The sequence below is a fragment of the Toxorhynchites rutilus genome, chromosome 2 (genome assembly GCF_029784135.1).
Source record: "Toxorhynchites rutilus septentrionalis strain SRP chromosome 2, ASM2978413v1, whole genome shotgun sequence".
Taxonomy (NCBI): Eukaryota; Metazoa; Arthropoda; class Insecta; order Diptera; family Culicidae; genus Toxorhynchites; species Toxorhynchites rutilus.
The window spans coordinates 267,158,321-267,165,258 of record NC_073745.1 but is presented as its reverse complement, the minus strand read 5'-3'; the positions used below and the strand labels follow the sequence as shown (position 1 = coordinate 267,165,258).

At 39.3% G+C, this 6,938-nt stretch overlaps 1 non-coding gene across 1 annotated transcript; it reads left to right on the top strand.

The window, feature by feature from the left end:
* Positions 1 to 6,619: 6,619 nt before the first annotated feature.
* Trnam-cau (transfer RNA methionine (anticodon CAU)) lies at positions 6,620 to 6,691 on the top strand. Its single transcript has one exon. It is a non-coding gene; the product is annotated as a tRNA-Met (tRNA).
* The last annotated feature ends 247 nt before the right edge of the window (positions 6,692 to 6,938 follow it).

The window sequence follows — 6,938 nt, the reverse complement described above, 5'->3', positions numbered from 1 at the left end:
AATACCACAGACAACAATTTCGATCGGCAGAAAAATAATATAATCTTGTTCATTATTATCCTAAATCATTTAATCAATGACAGCGATTGCTTCCTCTTTCCGCTCAAATGTGACGGTTATTGTTCTTCTGTGTTCTTCAAGTATGAAAGCCAGCATATGAAATTTTCAAAATGTAAAATATTTATATTCTTCACAAAAATATGTAAACAACATGAAATTTGTTTGTTTGGATCTGAGCGTATGAAATTTCGTTCATTGGATGTGTTGATCTTGAAACCATGTCAAATGAAAATTTTGAATTTCCCAACATCTGCGAGCCATAATATGATGAATAGGAAAATTCCACCTCCCTTGATACAAATTTTTGGGTACCCCTAGGGCATAATGGGTTGATAGTATTTCTTTATATCAAGCGAAAATCTCGAATCCACCTGAGAATCATTACCAAGAGGAGATAAAACAGTATCTATTGGTGCTTTCGCAGCAGTGCGATGAAGACCACCGAAGGCACAGAACGGTACCGAAGGTGGTTATTATTTTGCGATTCCTCCCAAAGATATCTCCCGCAAATCCAGGTAATCATCCCGATAGCAGATGACGCAGGAGCTTCACGCATCGGCGGACGTGGTGCTGCGGATGAACTGCAATCAATACCCGGATGATTGATTGATCGCGAGACGCAAATGTTGACGTGAACAAGTGGGTACACGTGTGATAATAAGGACAATCAGCATCATTATTAAGGTAATAAATTAACGTGTAATTACCGATATCGGAGGCTTTGCTTATCTAAAAGTCTTTGAGAGGATCTCGGTTCTCGCCGATACGAGTTTGCGTGTACGACTGAACACAAAGTACTGTTTTCATATCAGTCAATATTTTGTTCGCAAATCTGAAGAACTGAGGTACAAAGAACACTCAAGCAATGATTGATGTCTGCAAACCTAATCTTTGCAATCGATCGATCCAACTTGCGGACACTGATACATTTTTTTTGTACAGTTATTAACACTGTCTCGCTTCTAAAGAGCACAATGTTGTCGGGTGATTTTGCAAGAGAAAAAAAAATGCTCTATATTTCGAGGGTTGTGTCCCATTCATCGGAATACCATTCACCCGAAACACGTTAACATCCTCTCAAATCGAACATTTTCTCTAATTTATGCTCACATGACCAGTAGAAAATGAAGATTATCTTTCCGAGGCTGACATCGAAGAGTTGTTCATTCCTGTGAGCGGAGATAAACTACCATTCGTCAAAATAACGGTCATGGGTAGAGAGTTAATTAGCCTGCTAGATAGCGGGGCACAGAAAACTGTATTGGGATTTGGATGCCACAATTTGTTGAAGGATCTCAAATTGAAAGTATTCCCCACAGAGGTGAAGTTGAAAACTGCCTCCGGTACACCGGTGGAAGTAGAAGGCTATGTTCATTTACCGATTACATTCAACAATGAAACAAAAATTGTTCTTACCTTTGTGGCCCCTAATTTGAAACAAAAATTGATTCTGGGGTATAGTGATTTCTGGAAATCGTTTAAAATTTAACCTGCTGTTCTAAATGATCAGCATGTAGAAGAGATAGAAGGTCCAGAAAATGAAGAAATAGAGGTCGGAGAGGAAAGGAATAAGGAAGAAAAATTAAGCGAAGAACAAAAAAATATACTAGAGAAAATTAAAACTCACTTCAAGGTTGCAGTGGAGGGGGAGGTTCTCGATGAGACTCACTTAATTTCCCATAAAATTGAGCTTAAAGATGAATACATCAATGCACCCGCCGTCAGGATTAATCCGTACCCAACCTCACCTGAAATGCAGAAAAAAAAATAATAAAGAACTCAATGCGATGTTACAACAAAAAGTGATCGAACATAGTCAAAGTGACTGGTCCTTGAGTACAGTGCCAGTAGTTAAACCTACAGGGGAAGTTGGGTTGTGCTTAGACGCGAGACGATTAAATGACAGGACTAAAAGGGATGCATACCCTTTGCCCCACCAAGATCGAATTTTGAGCAGAGTCGGAGCAAGTCGATGTTTGTCGACCATTGATCTGACCAAAGCTTTTTTGCAAGTTCCCCTTCACCCAAGCTCACGAAAGTACACAGCTTTTTCTATTTTGGGCAGAGGACTATTCCAATTCACCAGGTTACCCTTCGGGCTGATGAATAGTCCTGCCACGTTGGCAAGGCTGATGGATAAAGTGCTGGGTTACGGAGAGTTAGAGCCGCATGTATTCGTCTAGCTTGACGATATTGTCGTAGTGAACGATACATTCGAAGCTCATATGGCCAGTTTGAAGGAAGTTTCCCAAAGACTTAGAATGGCAAATTTATCAATAAACTTGAATAAGTCGAAGTTTTGCGTCAAGGAACTGCCTTATCTAGGGTATATTTTATCAACCGAAGGTTTGCGTCCGAATCCGGAGAGAATAGAGGCTATTATTAATTACGAGCGACCCAGCTCCTTGCGTTCGCTCCGGCGTTTCTTGGGGATGGCCAACTATTACCGTCGGTTCATCTCGAACTTCAGTGAAATATCTGCTCCTCTTACGAATCTACTGAGAAAGAAACCGAAGACTATTATATGGAATCTGTCGGCTGACGGCATTTGCTTAAAGGAAAGCCTAATTGCCGCCCCCATACTGGCCAATCCTGACTTTGATAAGCCGTTCCAAATCCAGACCGATGCAAGTGACAGTGCTATTGCAGCTGTTTTGACTCAGAAACACGAGGATGGGGAGAAAATTGTGGCATATTTTTCCCAAAAGCTCTCCGCTATCGAAAAATTTCGTCCCTTTATAGAGGGTACTCATTTTGTGGTAGTCACTGATGCCTCGGCACTGACTCACATAATGAAAGGAAAGTGGCGAACCTCATCCAGATTAAGCAGATGGAGCATTGAATTGCAAGGCTACGATCTAGAAATCCGGCATAGACGGGGCAAAGACAATATTATTCCAGATGCTTTGTCACGATCTTTGGAAATTGGGGAAATTTCTCAAAGAGAGGACAGGTGGTACGCCGAGTTATACAAGAAAGTTCAGACTGCACCTGAGGATTATATTGATTATGAAATCAAGGATGACAAATTACTAAAATTTATCCCTTGTCAAACCGATGTCCTGGATTATAGGTTTGAATGGAAAATCTGTGTGCCAGAAAGATTAAGGATGCTCATTTTGCGAAAGGAGCACGACGAAAATTTTCATATAGGGTACGAGAAATTGCTGCATCGAATCAGAGGAAAATATTTCTGGCCAAAAATTGCTGCTTCGGTCAAAAATTATGTAGAAAAATGTCAAGTTTGCAAAGAATGCAAACCAGCATACATCTCACAGCATCCGATTATGTGGAACCCTCGAATCGCCACAAAGCCATTCCAAATATTGGCCATGGATTTCAGTCGCTTCCTCGTACAAAATCAGGAAATGTACATTTGCTTGTTCTATTGGACCTGTTCTCCAAATGGACCATTTTGGTACCAGTCAAGAAAATCTCTACAGAAATTATCATAAAAATACTCCAAGAGCAGTGGTTCCATCGATACTCTGTTCCTGAAGTTATTATTAGTGATAATGCAACGTGCTTTGTAAGTCACAAATTTAGAGATTTCCTTGATCAGTACCAGGTTCAACACTGGGCCAATGCCAGGTACCATAGCCAAGCCAATCCGGTGGAACGCCTGAACAGAAGCATAAACGCATGTATGCGGACGTATGTAAAAACTGATCAGCGTCTCTGGGATACTAAAATTTCCGAAATTGAATATACGCTAAACAATACGGTCCACGCATCCACGGGTTTTACTCCTTACAGAACTTTGTTCGGACACGAGGTGGTAGCCGAAGGAGAGGCTCATGTTAAGGACGTTGATATGACCAGCGGCTCTGTAAAAGATAGAATGAACCTCAAGGGTAGAGTGGACAGAAATATTTACGAAACGGTTCACAAGAATTTAGAAAAGGCCTATGAAAAAGGAACTAGGACTTACAATTTTCGATTCCGGAATCCTGCTCCCGTCTATCAGGTAGGACAACAGGTCTTCAAGAGGAATTTTTCGCTCTCATCTTATCTTATTCCAAATTAGGTGCTCTCTACACACCCTGCATAATCCTTGCTAGGAGGGGAACCAGCTGTTATGACAATGACGGATCAATGAGAATATTACGATAAATGATAGATTCATAGCGCGGATTGTGGATATTTGAATCGATTCTATCCACACCACCAATTCGAAATGGCATTTCTAATATAGTAGCTTTTTGGTTTTCATAATTATGAGGAAATTAAATCATCCTTTCAGGATTTTTATTTGGATCAGGTTAAATTCGCTTTTTAGTAAAAGCAATCTTTTGTCTCAGCAAATGAGTATTGTTTGTGAACTTGCAGGAGAAAATAAGGTTCAGTAAGAATACGTGAAGTTCAATTCGTTGTGAAATAGTTCCTATAAAGAAGAAAAAACAAACTATTTGGTGTTACGACGTAGTTATGTTTATTTTTGTCTGGAAAGCATGAAGCGACTCAACCCGAATGCAACATATATCCGAATGGACATTTACCCGAATGCGACAAACACCCGAATGGACATTTACCCAAATGCGACATTTACCCGAATGGAATGTTTACCCGAATGAAGAAGGAAAAATTCCGACAAATCATATTATGAGTTTTGTCGAATCTCCTGTTACGAAGTAAAATGAGAAATTGTAATGAGGAAATTCGATTAAGATGTTGAAGTCATGCAATTTTTAGAAATTAGTGTAGTCACAATTGACATACCGTCTTCTTCCCTTACCTGAGTAAATTTAAACAGATAAAATTAATCTCTAATCATGTTATAGATTAATTTTTAGGGAGAGTGGGTGGTAGTGTTACCGTGTAGGAATATAGTAGTTCTAAGAACATAAATAAATTAGTTTATATAAATAAATAAATATATGTAGGTTGAAATAAGAATGTAGAACATTAGAATTACTCTAGGACATAAGTTAGTTTAGTCAGGCATACGGCATACGTTTACTTGGTGCATTACGTTTGCTCGGTTGATTATGCATGTCCTGTATTTTGATCTCACAATAAATTTTATTGCGAAAAAAAATTCATAATGAATTTTTTCCGGTAACTAACAGTATAAACTATGATGAAAAAGGTAGAAATTTATTTATTTTTTCGCAGAAATTTTACTGCTTTCGAGCAGAAATACCTTCTTACGATAAGAAACGATGGCCCTAATACGTTCAAAAATTTCCATCGAGTGAATTCTTATTTTCCAGTATAGCGCTTCGCATTGCTGTACTACGATATCAGCGCGTGGCCTGACGAGAAAGTCACTATAAAACCTCGTGGCACTCAACGTGTTAAGTAAACGGGCTGCGTCATCCATATGAATGTATGAACTTCACAATACGTTATAAAACTGCATTATTTCACTTTTCATTATTTTCAAAAGGATTTTTTTCAACGCCACTATTTCTCAAATTGCACTACCCACGAAAAAATACTTTTTGAATGGGAATGAACGTACGAGAAAAATATGATCTTCATATAACACTGATCGGAAATAAATATACAAATACTTCCTTTCGGGTAAGTGTCGCATTCGGGTAGATGTTACATTCGGGTAACCGTCGCATTCGAGTAAATGTTATTCTGGTATATGTCACATTCGGGTAAGTGTCAGTTCGGGTAGATGTTACATTCGGGTAGCTGTCGCATTAGAGTAAGTGGAATTCGGGTGAATGTCTTCCTGGTATCTGTCTTCCGGGTGAGTGGGTTTCGGGTAAATGTGACACAATCATTTCGCGATCGTCAGAAAAGAAGCATGGCTTCTCAAAAACTATGAAATTGATGGATGACCATTGTTTATCCCGGACATAAAATAAAGTGTTGTGTGTTATCAACATACTTCTCGGGGACCGTCACCAATGAAAAAGGTAACCGAAAACAAGATTCGTTTTCCACAAATTATCAGAATTCAAAATTTGTATGAATCTTTAGAGGTTCTCGTTACAAATAGACCCCACATGGATCGAAGTGATAATTCTTTTCCTTGTGTTGCCAGGGCACGTGATTTTTCAAAAGCCAGACTCTAACACTCATTTCACTAAGATGATCCTGTAGGAAAATATAATAGATAATTAACTTTTTCCCAAAATAATATCCTTCAATTTAGAGATTTTCGAGATAAAATATATAAATGAACTATCAGGATAAAATAAAATCAAAAAAAGATTACAGTATAACTATGTTGGTCAGGCTGGCACCGGGAGTCCACTCCGGGATGCGATCCCACTACTGCTTACCGCGGAGACTCTTAGCTGCTGGTTTTCACCCCTCGCTCGGTTCATCTCTCCTTAGCCAACCTGAATGCATCGGGCTCCCCCATTGCACCCATATTGACGGGTAGCTTAGTGTGGACATCACGTCAACATGGACTCATCCGGCACACAGTAGATCCCAACCTCAAATCAATCCGTAGTCCGACCCGTGAGTAGCCACGTTACAGGAGATGCCAAGCTCCCAGTCGAATGCTGGTAGTCAGTACGCGAATCATGTGTCATGTGAATCATAATTTTACTACTGTTAATTATAAAATAAGATATGAATAGCCATACCTACAAGCAGAGTGGCGCAGTGGAAGCGTGCTGGGCCCATAACCCAGAGGTCCGTAGATCGAAACTACGCTCTGCTATGCAGTTTTTTGCCTGATAGTGAGAAAATCAAGCTTAAAAATAACTGCAAATTATTTGTACTATTTTATGGCCGATACATGAAGTTTAGGCCCACTCGAAAGTTTGTTTGTTTTATTCGGGCATCGGGCAAAAATGCTAACAAAAACAAATAGAAATGAGGTGTGCAAGACGTAGGAGTGCGAAATTATTGTCGATGAGAACAAACATAATAGACATTTAAGAATGAATCTTTTGTAGAAATATCTG